Source organism: Calidris pugnax, unplaced genomic scaffold (genome assembly GCF_001431845.1).
Source record: "Calidris pugnax isolate Ruff unplaced genomic scaffold, ASM143184v1 scaffold70, whole genome shotgun sequence".
Lineage (NCBI taxonomy): Eukaryota > Metazoa > Chordata > Aves > Charadriiformes > Scolopacidae > Calidris > Calidris pugnax.
The window spans coordinates 7,005,292-7,020,800 of NW_015090862.1; positions in this window are offsets into that span (position 1 = coordinate 7,005,292).

Consider the following 15,509-nt stretch of genomic DNA (forward strand, 5'->3'; position numbering starts at 1 on the left):
CGTCCTCGGCTCCCCGTGAATCCGAGTGTCCTGGCTGTGGTGTGATGGGTGAGTACAAACACAGCTGCCAAGGTGGAGCAGCACGAGTGGCTAAATGATGTTAAACATCATGAAACTTAACAAGCATCGGCAGAGGTTTTTAGAGTGGAACATGCATTTGATAAAATTCTTACACAGTACAAATTTAATTGCACATACCTTTTTCTTTCATGTATTTCTAGAAGCATTAGCTTGAGAATACAGAGTTGGGCAGCCTGAATGTACGTTGTGTCTTGCAAACGTAGGGATAAAAGCTGGTTTTCTTCCTCTGGTAATACTCTCAGTAAGATAGCTGTGAAAAATAGCATCACTGGAGTAAGCAGTAGATGTTGTTTCATTAAGTACATTACTCTTTCCATTTTTACAGCAACTGGGAGATTTTCTTTTTTTTTTTCAGCATTTGAAAGCTTAATACTCAGCAGAAAAATATTTTATCTAGCACTAGTAAAATAATAATACGTTCCTTATTTATTCTCAAATTTTGTCTAAATAATGTGTAAGCTTCTTGATTAATACGAACCTGGGGAAATTGTACTCTAAATCATGAATTTTCCACACGAGCTTGGGGTAATAAAAGATTCTGTTCAGTTTCAGAACTTTATTTCCTATAATCACACTGGCAAACAGACTTACAGCTCTGCCCAGTAAATGCAACATACATATTTTTGTTGTTTGTTTTGGTTTATAGTCTTCCTGCCATGTAGATGGCAGCAGCACTCAAGCCTTGAAATTCAGTTCAGCTTTTTCTTGAGTTTATTCCAAAACACCATGTTTAAGAATATTATTGTCGAGAATGAACTGAAAGCACGATTACTTTAAGATGGATATCAGCTTAGTTATATGTACCTTTTGAGAAGCCTGTAACTTGGTATCAGTGTTTAAAAGGCTCTGTGTCATGTCTGTCTGTGAATGTAGATGCTACTATTTGTTTTTCTCTACATTATGACACATTTTCTTTCTGTAAATTCAATTGCTAGATTTTTTTCTGCTGCACTAGGTTTCAGGACACAAAGTGTGTTTCTGAAAGTTCAAAAATGTTACAATTTAGTGGGATACTCCCCACATTTATTTCATGGCAGCTTGGGCAGGAAAAGCAGGTGCTTGGGCAGGACAGCTGTTGATTGTGAGTGTCCTTGTGGATGGTACAAAGAGGAAGGACCGAGAAAGGTTGTGAGATACACAGTGTAGGATTTTGTGCTGTGGGCTCTACTAATCATAGTGCTTTATAAAAAATACCATGAATTATCCTGGAAAAAACCATTTTGAAAGTCCAAATATCTTTGGTTTGGCATAGCGTGGAATTGTCTGCACTCTGACATTTACTTTGGCTAAGAAGTAGAGAGGGTTTTGAAAGAGAAGCAACAGAACTGAGACCCAGAATCAAAGCTGTCTGGCAGCTTCAATCTCTGCAGCATCAACTGAAACCTCAGGGAGGCTTTGTGGGATCATCTCCAGGCCCTGGGAGATAAAAGCAGGTGTTACACACGTGGTTGTGCACAGAGGAAAAAACTCGCACAAAAAAGCATAATGGTGGTAGTTCCTTGAACTAGGAAATACTGTTTAAGTGCTGGAGGCAAATGGTAGAGTTCCAGTAAGCTGTCAGAGGAAGTAGATCAGCACCAGCTCCCTCAACACTTCTTAACCAGTAGCAGCTGAAGTAACAGGAAGATTAAATATCCAATGGACAGCATTTCTCATTCTGTAGGGTCCTCTCTGGGGATGTTCAGTGTGGAATCAGCTAAGGGAACTGGGAAAGTGGGCAGACAGTGGCACTTAACCATCCTCACCCAACTGCCACAGCTGCAGATTTGGGCAGGTCTCTTCTAGCCTTGTGCAGAAGCTGGGAGAGAAACAGGAACCAATATCCCTCTGATGTCCTCGTTATGTGGTGTGAGTAGAAACCCTTGGCCTAGCGTATGAGGCAGCCACCTGTACTCAGGCAGAGGCTTCCTCAGAGGACAGAGTTCCGCACCGAGGGGCCGTTACAGCTCCCGCTCCACTGAATGGATGGTCTGTGACCAACCAGGCTCCTCATGCCTAATGGGGCTATTACCAAAAAGCCATTACAGATGCTTTTGATACATGTCCTGGAGTGACAGCATTCCTCCTACTTAACCAGTGCTTCAGGTAAAGCACTAACAAAGGGAAAGTATGAATTTGTGGCTGATAAAATTTGTGACAACAGTAAAAGTAGAATTAATGGTGGTGAGCAGCAGCAGGATACACGTCCCACCAAACACTGGAAGGCCAGCTTTTGTCTGCCTCCTGTGTACTGTGAGTACGATGCTACAGCTGGTACCCCAGACAAATATTAATGGGAAAAGCACTTGTCTTCTTAAATCTCTTCCAGATAAATACACACCTACAGTAAATTTTAACTACTTATAGGCTGTGTTTTAGAGATTTGGTGGGTTTTACTCTCCACTTCGTAGCATCCATTAAATCAGTCTTAAATTCCATTCCAGTGAGCAGATATTTGTCAGAAAGCTGCTTCAAGGTCTCCCAAATCCACTTTTTTTTTATATATTTTCAAAATGATGCCACTGCTTAAGTAATAAAAATATCTTTTCAACTTTCCTCTGTCACACTGGTAGTACACTCAGTGTAGTTATAGGAGAGTTCTGTGGTTTGCAACCAAAAATGCGTTTAAATTCAAACAGAGTTCATATTAGTGCTGATTGTTCATGACCTATAAAGAAAACATGTTTAGAAAGCTCTTGGAAACTTGGAGTACCTTTCTGTGTGTTAGTAGTTTGTCTGTGGAATGGAAATGTTTGCAAGGCCCTACCACAGAGAAGTCTTGTAAGGATACAGTAAGGGCTGTGTAGGTGGTCGTGGCATTTTGTAAGTAAAATACACAACCAAAATTACATCATCAAAAAACTTGATAGATTTTTCTTATCCCCGCCCAAACTTGTTAGGCTTAATCAACAAAACTACCTGAGCAGTATGATATAGAAACTCTTGAGAACTACCAAATGTAGCTTTCCTTAGAGATATTTTTGCAGAATTACCTTGGAGTATAACTGCTCCTTTGGAACTTGAGATTTGCAGCAATAAGATTTCAAGCTCTTAAAGAAGTTGATGAACAATTTTAATGGATTGGATACTGAGAAAAACATCAGAGAAGACATCACAAGCAGAGACTCATTCCAGGCACCGTTTCTTATATTTGTTGCTTTAGTTATATGGAGTGACAGCCCAATGAATCACTGGGTGGTCTTTTGGTCTGACAATTTGGGTATTGTCTGAGCAATTAACAGGCAGTCAGCCAGTTGCAGTGGCTAGTGATTAAATTACCGAGGTTCTTTGGTGGTTTCCATAAAGAGATCTCTGGGAAGAGTTAGGTGGGTCCACCATCTATCATATGATGAACATGTGTCTTGTTACATTTACATGTTTATTCAACTAAATACTTACAAATATAATGTCACTTGAGGACCAATGATATTTGAAAGACATTTCAGGCTTTTGGGTTCTGCTGTGCTAACGTTGTGCATGAGGAGAATTTATGATACTGTTGGGGTAAACCTTTAGCTTTAAATTATCTTTTTTTTTTTTAGATTTCAGAAATGTCTTTCCTTGTGTCTTAAATCACATCTCTGAATAGGTGCATGAGTACTTACTGGTTTCATTCTAGATTTTTTATTAAAAATTGCCTTCTCTGCTATTTAAGTCCTTTAAGCAGATATTACTGGAACTTTTTGCTTAGCCCTTGAAACATGTAGCACCCTGTGTTACTCCACTTTTTTTACAAAGCTTAAATCTACAGATGTCCATCTGTGTTTCTGCTGTTTGACTCTTTCTTTTCTCCCTTGTGTGTGGGGCAAATCTATCACACTTCTCCCAGAATTTTGAGGGTTTTCTTCCTCCCCTGATAGGCAGTGGTTAAACTCCCACAGGGAGAGAACAAGGTAAAAGCAGCAATAAGGGAAAGTAAAAAGAAGTAAACTCTATTAGCAAGAGTAAATACACTAGCATGACCAAATTGTGATCACGCTGACCTCCAAGCTGCACCCTGTGATCTTTTATGGTAATTCTGAACGGAGCTGCTGAAGGTAGATGTAAATGTCAATACTCTAGGAAGACTGGGAATTTCTGGGAATTTGCATAGGATACATATAGCCATAACCACAATCCTGCAGGTGTTGGGTACAGTGCCCACTGAGCTCATGTGGCATTCTTGAAAGGAAGACACACTATAAAATGAAACTTAGCAACATTGTATTTTCTTAAGCATTTAGTCCCTTTTCCTGGGGGTAATCTTTCTGGATTAGCCAGGAAAGTGCCCTTGCTGTCTAGCAGGGAGGGGAGGAGGTAGTTCTGTACATGTTTGTGCTTTTACAGCTTTGGTACTAAAAGACACTGGGAAAAAGGGGGAAGCTTGCATGGCTTCTTTAAAGATAGATTCAGGTCCCTTGCACACAAAGGTTTTGACAAAATGAATCCCCACAGTAAATTACTCCTGTTTTCTTATTCAGTGTTCACTCCCAGACCGTATCCTCCAACAGCTTTTATTCAACCAGCGCTGCTTCCAAAAGGGCTCAGGGGCATCCCTTGGTCAGCAGCAATCAGTGGGTTAATACAGCCTGGCTTCTGCGTCTCTCAGATGTTCAGGAGAAGATAATGAGACAGGGATAGAGCCTGCAGGTTAATGAGATACCCCAACTGGAAGGCAGAAATCTGAGAGGAAAGACTTGGGAAGCGGCAGAAGAAGGGGAAATGTAAGGGTCTTTATATTCAGGTGTTGAGAATATATTCAGTTGAGAGAATTGCTGGGGCAGGATTGCTTTCCAGGATTATAAAGACCATTTGGTTTGTTAGAGCATAGCTGAAATTACTCATCTACCTGGCAAAACCAGCCTGCCTTTTACACTCCTATTAAAATCGATATTGGACTACTTTGGAAACTCTGTTATGCTAAAGGAAAAAATGTCCCCCAGCCCCAAACCCCACACAAAACACCAAAATCCAAAGGCACTCATGTTAGGATCAACAGTGGAATCTCTCTAACAAATTCTAACTAGTGCTTGGGTAAGCATTGTTAGAAACATCCGTCATGCATTTGAATAAAATCTATTAATAAAATGAATGAGTAGAACTTAGACAAATATAGAGAGGTAATACAGTAAAACAAATGGGTCTACTACAGGAAGCTGTTGTACTATGCTGTTTTGAATATCATCATGAAAGCAACTTACCTTTTTGCTGAATCTTTTCAATAATCCTGGGCTGTAACTGATGCAGCCATGTAAATAACTCTGATGATTGCACTTTGACCATATAATATGAAAAATAGCTAGTTCTCCATAAATGCATTGTCAAAAAAATTTCTTCCTTCTTATCAGTATGCAACCTCCTGCTACAGGCAAGCAGAACACAGAACAATCTACACAGTCTGCAGCGTTCAAGATGCTATTCTTAACTGTTATTATCAGCAATGACGATTATCTCTAAATGTTCAACAGTAAATCCAGAGGAATAAATGGAAACATTTCTCCTAAGTGGTGTATAACAATACCTGACATTTATATAGCACCTCTCATCTGTAAGAATCCCAAAGTGCTTTACAAAGTCTGCTGGGATCACTTCACCCACCACTGAAATGTAGCTATCTCTATGGTGAAATTCAACTTCTATTCCACACCAATGCCATTGCACAACAGTGCTTTTGAAAAAAGTGACAACTAAGTGAAATGCATTGAACTGTGCTTGTGAAAGCTATCATAGGATCCTCAGTGGCAGCCAGTGGTTAAAGCCTTGGTTTGGTATCTAGAGCAAAAACCAGCAGATACTTCATCCTCATCTGCCCTCGTGCACTTCTCTCTCAGCAAACACACCCTCCTCGTTCTGTTCCGGGAGCGCGGTGCCCACGGGGGAAGAGCAGCTGCAAATACACTGACAGTGCCCGGGTCTGACTTTGCTTATCTTGCCTTTTACCAGCAATGGCTATCAGTTGAAATACTGCTGATGACTGAAGTTCTACTAATGACATCACACTGGTAAGCCTGGGAACCTGGAGTTATCCTTTGAAAGTACAAAATAATGAAAGTAGAATGCTTCAAAATTTGTAAGAAAAATAGGGGCATAACTAATCTACGACTGTGCTCCTCTGACAACTTTGGTCTGTTTGAGCTCAACCCTGTGAAATGAAGCACTAATCTGGTTTTCCTTATGAGTTATTTATATTGTTTTTCACCATCTTAATACCATATTTATGTATTCATATGAGCAGGTATACCTGGGCCCTCCCTGTAGGGTGACTGTAGAAAGAGATGGTGTGTCTGGTCTGGTAAATTAGAGTAAGAGAACATTCTCAGGTATGGGAATTCATATCTATTGATAAAATGGTTCAATAATCTCCATGTTCTTGATCTACAACAACTAATACACTCCTGATGACCATACCTGCTAGGAAGTGTTTGCACATGTCTGTGCTCTTCTGGAGGCTAAAAGAGTTTTGCACTCAAACTTTCTTTCAGGTCTTCTTCTGGCTGTTGGCTTTATTGCCAGAAAACAGTCCCGGGCACATTTAATTTCCTACTACAGATACATATACAAAGGGTATGTACAGAATAATAGCATGTATGTCAATGTAGTATTTGTGCATTCCTGGATGTGCTAAAAGTTAGTATAAAAGTGGATTGAATCCACTTCAATAGAAACACGATATGTATATGAGTCATCTTTAAAGTCCTCTATAATATTAATCAAATCATGGAGCTGAAAATACATGTTCTTTCTAGAGCTTCCTGTTACATTTTCATCTCACAGGAGGATGGGAACAAGCCCAGGCAGGAGATCTGCTGAGTTTCGGAGAGCTTCGCTCTTGCTGCTGATACAGATTTGATGCCTCCAACTCAGGTTTATGTCTGTAATGTGTCACTTTATAAAAATCAAGGTCCCATATAGGATCATTCCACTGCAATATTACCACTTTATCTTATATTTCATCTCCTCTATGATGGTCTTGGCTATTCTTTGGCAGAATGTGAGTCCCTTTTCTTTTAAGCCTGGGGAAACTTTGGACATAAGTCACCTCTGAGCTACAGAGTCTGTGGGGAGTTTAGCGAAGTAGCAGAACCGTTTTACCGACGAGAATATAGTGGTCTCTGCTCTTCCACAGCTACAGACGAGGAAGAGAATCAAAAGTGTTGATTCAGAAGAAGTTACTGACCTTTCTAAACCAAGCTGTCATATTTCTTTAGCAGAACAAAAGCAGGTAAACCGATTCATAGAAGTTCTCATTCTGTAAATAAAAGTAGACAAAATGTAAGTACTGAATTTGATAGGACACAGCATAACTCGATAAAGGTAGTTTTTATACTTGATATTGTTATGTAAATAGCAGATGAGAAAGTTATGCATATTTCGTTACAGCTTTTGCTTGGTAGCTGTATAGCAATAAAAGGGACAAAACTGAAGTGACTGTAATTTACTGTAGGGAGTCACTTGAAATGTAACCCGAGCGTAAGAACTGTTTATAAAGACATGCTGCTCTTCTGAACTGAAATTTAGAAGACTTGAGTTTGATTCAAGTTCAAACATCTCATCTCTCTCGGGCAAGCCATGTGAATCTCTGTTCCCACAGAAACCGAGGGACAATTTCCAGCTTCGTGGGAGTTTTGTGAGTGTAAGTTCATTAAGGTTTGTGACACAGTCAGATGCTCTAATAGGGGTGAGCTAGGTAAGTATGTAGGTAAATAAAATAGCACAATTAGATGCTATCACCACTTATTACTGTAAAAGTAAGAGAAATATTAAGTGCTTAAGTCTAGTTTTTCTTAAGAAGCTTCATCATACTTTTAAAATAGAGATGAACTGTAGAGTGAAGCTTAAAGGAACAGCAATAACTCTGAATCCACCATGAGATATTCTGAGCGGTGTCTTAAGAAAGCCCAGCGTGAATACACTATTGAGTTTATATTGCACATCAATCCAAAACATCCTACTGCCAAAGAGACAAAATTACAGAAACTTATGATGAATGTTTGGTTTCTGAAACACATGTTCAGATGTCTCGACAATTCTATGATTCTATGTAAAATACCTCCTAAATTAAAGTGTTTAATAGGTTTTAAAATGCATTAAAATGTAAGACGGTGAATTTATATTAAAAATATCACATTTATTTGCTGTGACCTCACTGAAACAGGCTCACTGATTCTAAAGTATTTTGAGTCAAATCTTGCATGTATGTGTTTATATATATGTGTGTGTGTGTATATGTGTTTATTTATATAGGCCATTGTATATTTCATATTGAGTCCTACTTTGAATGTGAAGACTGCAGTTACATTACGAAATGTCAGTGATAGGACTGTGGAAATAATAGATGTGGAAACACTTAACTCTTCCCTTGCACATACATATTACACACCAATCTTTATGTGTATTAGCCCATGTCCATTCATAATCAATAATACTGCCTCATCAAACTCTTCTATACTTTTATATACACATATGTTTAGCACTCTTAAAGATATTTTAAAGATAAATGAGTCTAATTTTGGTCCTGACAATTGGACCAGAACAATATGATTGATAGATTTGGCTCCACATTTGAAATGTTAACCCATTACGAGGCAGGTCTTAGCAAACATGCCAGCAAACAAAAAATAGGAGAATCTTACCACTTATTTTTCCTGTTTTCAAATAATTCATCTTTGAGGCAGAAATTTATAATTCTGCTTTTTATATTTAATTATCATGTGATTAGCACATCTTCAGTAAAATCCATATCCTCCTTAAATTTTCCAAGTTTTTTTCCCTTTAGTTGACAGACAGTTGCTAATCATATGTATAATACCCTGAGCAAATTTCAGGCCATATGGGGATAGAATAGCTTCATGCATATTTTACCCCCTTCTATCCTTATTTTTTCCACTTTATGTGAGAGACTGGTTTGCATTTGTGCTTGAATGCTGTGGTGTGTATTGTCTGTGATAAGAAGAGGGATTGTGTGAATGATGAGCCTTTAAACATAGATGGTGAAGTTTAACAGAGGCTTTCAAATTCACACATGCAAAGACAACATTTACTGCTCTCTCTGCCTGCTTTGAAGCACTCTGCAAAGAATCTGACGAGTACACACAATAAAATATTCTTTATACCATCCTGGGCAAATATTTTGCAATTTGCCTGGCAGACAGGACAGGGCTTCACACTGTCATCTGAATGCTGCACTGGGCTCTGCTGGCAAAGTCTCTGCTGCTGGGAGCACAGGGGTATCAGAGTCTTTAGCCAACATGTAGCAATGACATGAGAGCTCCAGAGAGGTTCTTTTAAAAAGAATCATCCACTCTTGAGGTTGGACTCAGCATTTTAAAGATCTGGCATATAGATTTTGATCTCTGAGTTGCCCTAACAAAACGTGAATGCCATAACTTCCTCTGCAAGGTCTGTTTGACTTTGCTGGAGGAGGAACACTTGTTCAAAGCTACCCCAGCAATCATCATTCATCACCCTGTCAGTCACACTCAGATACCAAGATACCTTCAACAAATGTTTTGTATTGTAACCTCTTGGTTGGTTATTAAATTAGTGTTTCCCACAAAGTTCGGGTAGTCATGGGACATTTGGTGAACTTTATGGGATTTATATTAACTCATTGCAATCTTTACAAGGTTGCCAGAAGGTGTAAAGAAACTAATGATTAGCTAAATTCTCCTTAGTAATTTAGAAATATTGATGAGTGCCAGTTCAAGTTGGCTGTTACCAGCAGAGTATTACCTGCAACGCTTGACTCCTGCTAAGAAGGAAGTCTCCTACACTCAACACAATCTTACTTTTTCTTATTTCATATTTCTTAATGTGGGAATACTGCTGTTATTATATCTGTCGAAATTCATTTTCAGCCACTGCTGAAATCTTCAAGTCCTGCCAGACAGCCATCAGCCATCAAGGGAGTCCTGAGTCTAAAGCAGATGCAGTATTCTCAAAAATGATTGTAAGTAAAAATAGTTACAATAATTATCACTAATATTCAAAAAGTCTTTTTCTATTAATCTAGTATCATATGAAGTAATTTCAGAAACAGTGGATATGACCTCATAACATATATGTAGGTTATCTTAAACTATAGATTTAGCATTATTTTAGCATAAGAAGAAAAGTTTTAAAGCATTTCAAACTGTTCAAACAGTGTCTTGTGTACAGTTCAGGAAAATGTGCGTATCTGATAACCTAATGACAGTACCACATGCACCTGTTCCCAGAGAAGGCTGTTCACTTAAGGCCTGAAGCAAGGTCCCATTTTGAAGAAAACTTGACAATTTCTTACTTACCTTTACTAGTTGACAAAGTACAGTGACAATAATGATGGTTAGTTTCACTCCTAGCTTTCCCTCACCTGAAACACCACAGAGCAATTTATATGTATTTGCTCTTTGTTTTCACTGTAGTATTGCACAGCTCGGTGGGATTTCCAAAGCCCAAGAAATAAAGCGTTCAGGTCTCAGAAAGAGTCACTGAACTGCACGAAGCTACGCCTATTCATCCACAGCAATGCTGTGCTTAGGAGTGGGAAGACCACACTCCTGGCACTTCCTCACATCCCTCCTCTCTCTACAATATTGTCACACGCATCAGGCGCTTTCTGGAATTATACACAGATTTCCTTTATCTCCTTACCTAGAAAAGCTCAGCCAATCCTCTAGAGCAGTCTCTTTAATCCATTCTATTCCTCCTCTTTTCCCAAGATCTAAACCCTCATCTCCTTCTGCTTTTTGCTGCACTCACTCCAGCTGTGGATATCTGAGGGACATGAGAGGCGCTCTCCCCTCTGGGGCTCTGAGAGGTACCAGCACAGAACTGCTCCCTCGTAACCTCATCACTGGCAAGAGAGTGATTTTCCTCTGATACCTGGCCCTGATCTGTACCCGGTATTGGAAACAAACACTTCATTCTTCCCCATGCACTCTCTCTGCGCCAAATTAGTTCTGAGCTACAAATATAAGAGGTTGATGTTTCCTGGTCAGCTTTTTCATGGAAATTCAAAATATCTAACAAAGTCCCTGTGAAAAGGGACTTTGTTTAGCTCTAGAAGATCTGTTCATAGGCATTTTGGGTTGAAGCGAAGTAATACCGTAGAGCTCTCTAACCAGGATCCCATACTAATCCAAAACACTGACAACATTACTGCAAGATCTGGCATTTCTGCATTTTCCCCCCATAATCTTTTAGAGAATACAGTTCTGTGTTGCAAGTTTAGACCATTATCCTTTAGCTCTGGAGAGTAATAGGTTGCTTTTGTGAAGGAATGAAGACTGTCTGAGCTCCCTAACTCACCTCTGGTCACAGTCAGGCAGTAAGGTGCAGGATTTTAATGTACTTTCCCACACTTTTCCGTATGTGTTTTTGTGGTTTCCCACATCAGATGCTAAAATCTTTCCACGGATTGAACAGTTGTGTATGGCAAGCTTGTGTGCCCTCTGTTTTTGAGCTGTGGATCAGTTTTTCCATGATGAAAGACAGAGGTATCAGTTGAGCAAACCAGAGCAGGCAGTTTCCTGTAATCATCTACGCCATCATCTGTGCTGGATCATGGCAGCAGCTGATCAATAGAGGAGTATTTAAATATGTTAGAGCCTGAATCTGATATTCTACATGTTTAACTGCATAAACAGATCAATGGGACAGGATTGATCTCCATTGATATTTGGCAGTTTTCAAATACAATTAAACCACATTTGGAGTACTGAAAGCACTTGAAATAAACAACTGGGCACTATTTATAATTTAAAGAGCTACTCAAAAAATTTAATAGATCAAGTGGTTGTTTCAACAATGCCAGCGTCAAGGGAAAAGTTGAAATCCATATGCTGTATATAAATAGCAAACTGAAATTAATGGCAAACTGAAATTCAATGTGTTCTTTAGCACATATTATTATATACAAATATTTCAGTATTTATGATGATAAGGATATGCAATTAAATTGTCATTAACTGATATATATGAATGATTATACCAGAGCAGAACCTGGGATTGGAATTATTTGTACAGTAGGGGCACAGATCCTTCAAAAGTATAAATAGTGCCATTAATAATTGTCTTAAAGTGAGTAAGTTGCCAGTTTATAAATGAGATGCTGTTGATAAAATAGCAACCTTAGCTTTCTCACATCCATAAACCAGAGGAATACAAGAGTTACCCAGCTGGTTTTTGGTTCTGCTGATCCCTGTTGGCTGAATTCCCACTGTGTCTGACAGGGCTCCAGCAATTCCCTGTATTCCAGAGCACCTCAGAGAGCTGATACCTGGCATCTGTTGGTCCTTCAGAGAGCCTGGCACAAGCACATGTTTAGGCTACCATCAAAACCTATTTGCTTAACTACTGACAATCTAGGAATGTCCTTGGGTTGCCTTTGAGGGCAATGTCATTGTCACCACAAAGGCACAACCAGATAGCCAAAGGCTGCTTGGTGTTTAACTCTGACATGCCAAGTAGATAGATACTGGAGGTCATAAAATGGACCCATGCCCACAGGTTTTCTCCCTGGACAATTCAACTGAGTTACACTGAAGTTGCCCAGAAGAGTATTCATTTTGGGAAATAAGATTTATTGGTCATTCTGGTCTCCCTCTGGGCAGTTTCACGCAGCAACACAGATGCTGTCATAATGAAACCTAGTGTGAAAGCTGAGGAGCTGATCCAGAACATACAAGGCGATTAGGAGGTTTACTTTCTAAAGAACTCTTTGCAAAGAAGGGCTTATGCTTTAAAGCAATTTGAAATACATAAAGGAAACATGGATCTGTAAGACTACTCTCTGCTATAAACCCAGAGCACACTGCTGTAAACCCCAATTTCTGCAAAGACATAGACTTGATTCATTACAAGGACACTGAATGTCAGCTCAGTAGTACATTTACCAACCAACTTCAGTGCGAGCACGAGGAGATGTATTTTTGCACTTTATGCTGACAACATTCTGAAACATATCTAAGCAGTATCAATGTGTTTTCTTTTCCCAGACACTTTGAAAATAATCCCATATGTTTGTGCTAAGGTCCATACTCTGACAATTGGGAAAGTGATTTCCATGTGTACTATTTGCTTAATGCAATGCCAATGTTAAAAAAATAAGGCTTTTTTTGTAATATGGACCGAGAAGAGGAAAATATAGCAATCTCCTTTTGCTCAGGAAGAAGGACTGGTTAAGCAGCATAGAGACAGCAGGGATTCCCAGCGTATGTTTATCAGAGTTGGAACACTGCAGTCCTCAGCTCTTTAAACCTTCCCAAACCCTGCCCCGCTCCTGGAGGGCTCAGAACATGCCTATGAGCGTGTGCCCTGCCATGGAAAGTACATGTGTGTCGTTCCCAAGAGAACTGCTTCTTCAGCATCAGAAATACTTTTACCTGCGAGGCTCTTACAGGGTCAGAGTAAGAGGGTATGTTCAGTATTAAACTCTGCGCCGTTCCAATGGCCACGAGTACATCCCACTACCAGCCAGCATTGCACAGAGCAGCACAGTGAAAACTGTACAACAGAAATACTCTGGCATTTTACCTGAAGAGACATGGTGATGACTTATAGTACAACCTGAATAATATTTCTTCTTGGTGCTTTATCTGGACCAATAAATGCTTATGCTTCTGGATGCAGGAAGAGCTGTTTGTTCTCCTCAGCTGACAACCCATTAAAAAGAAAATAAAGTAAACATATCAGAATTAGTCCCCTAAAGCTTCCATCAAGCCTTCTGCCATGAGCACTTTGCTGCTGTTTTTGTTTTTTTCCTGTGCCAGCTTTTGGCACTCAGGGGCAATCTATCTTTGGGAGAGAGAACAGCATCGCTCATCTTCCCCGGGATGTACAATCCAAGGACTAAAAACAGAGGCTATCCAGAACAATATCAGATGGCTGCATAACAAATAAGTAGCCAAAATTGTTAGGAAATCTTCTTCAGGTGGTGAACAGTACAATGCACTTTAAAAAAACACAAAACCTGACAGTGAGCAGTTATGAGATAAAACCCAAGAAGTTCTTTCCTTATCCCACACAGTAGTGGTTAGTTTAACTCCTGCACTCAGGGCAGTTTTCCCAGGATAACTCTGAGGAACTATCTGACTTTTGATTATATTTCCTAAAAATAACATTCTAGTTTTATTGTTCATGATCAGAAGGCAAAGAAGTAAGAAGCATCACCTGCAGAAAAAACCACGAGGCGCTGTTTCACCTGCATTTTTCTGTAATGATGGTCAAGCAATGGGCTTTAGGACCTACTAGAAATGCAAACGCTCTAGCAGCTTTCAGGCAAGCCCCTCTTTTCAGCTGATCATTACTAGTACTGACCTTTTAAATCCTCTGCTGCTCAGGGAGAATCTGGTCTTTACAGAAAAGCTGTTCTGTATTCCATTCATAGACAACGGAGAACTTAGCTATATTTACTGGTATTTAACATATGGAGCATATTTGCCTGGAAGGTAGATGAAATCTCCTGCATTTAAGATCAAATCAATTTGAATTTAAGGTCACATTTGCAGGAGTCAATGTTCCGTAAAATCAAAGAAGAGCTTAATTCTTCTATTTTTTTTCTCCACCAATCAACTGTGTAGTTTCCCTCAGCGCAGTTCTGGGAGCCTTCCTCCCTGAAGGAGTCCTCGTGCGCGCAAACATTCGGAGGGGAGGCAGCAGCATGGCTGGGCTCTTGCTCACCTGAGTGGAGCTACAAGTGTTTAGGTCCAAGACAAACATGAACCGTGTTCTGCAAACTTCATATTCTTAATTCTCCCTCCCACAAGCAGTCTAAGTTGTATTGCTGAGCCTACTCACACAAGTACCTCGCCTGCTTAATCTAAGGCTCTCAGGATCAAACCTCTTTTCTTCAGATGAGATGTATCTAATTTGGAACACCTAATTCTTGTGCTTCCAGGACTAAATAGAGAAAATAGGTTCGTGTGATTTCAAGGTGAAAGTGTGTGTATCTTCATTCATAAGCAAGTGCTGCTACTTCAAAGGAGAGGAGATTTGCAGGAATCAATGATCTGCAATATCTTTTTGCTTAAGGTGTAATTGCCATCTAACAGCACTTAGGGACTTCGCTATTGCAGAGGGCTGGGAAACACAAGCCCAAAATACAACTTTCTGGTTGGGAGATTTCTAATATTGGAACATTGTCTTCGCACAGCACTAACCCACAGCCTTTTCCCCTGGACGTCTAAGCAGGAGAGGAGACAATAGGAGCTGCTCTTGATTTCCCCTTCCTCTTTCCCTGTGAATGTGGGATACGCCAGGTCTGAAAATGACATTTGTGTTGTTAATAATAATATTTTTGTCTTCATTTCTAAATGAAAATATTATTTAGCCTTGATGAAATAAGGAAAATATACGGTCAAACTACAGTGGAAAAAAGAAAATGCAGTATTAATTGCTCCCCCTCTACAGTATAAAAGAAGAAGGATTGTTTTTCTCAACACAATGGAAACAAGAACAGAGAAATAGTGCAGAAAAGTGGGGAAAAGTCA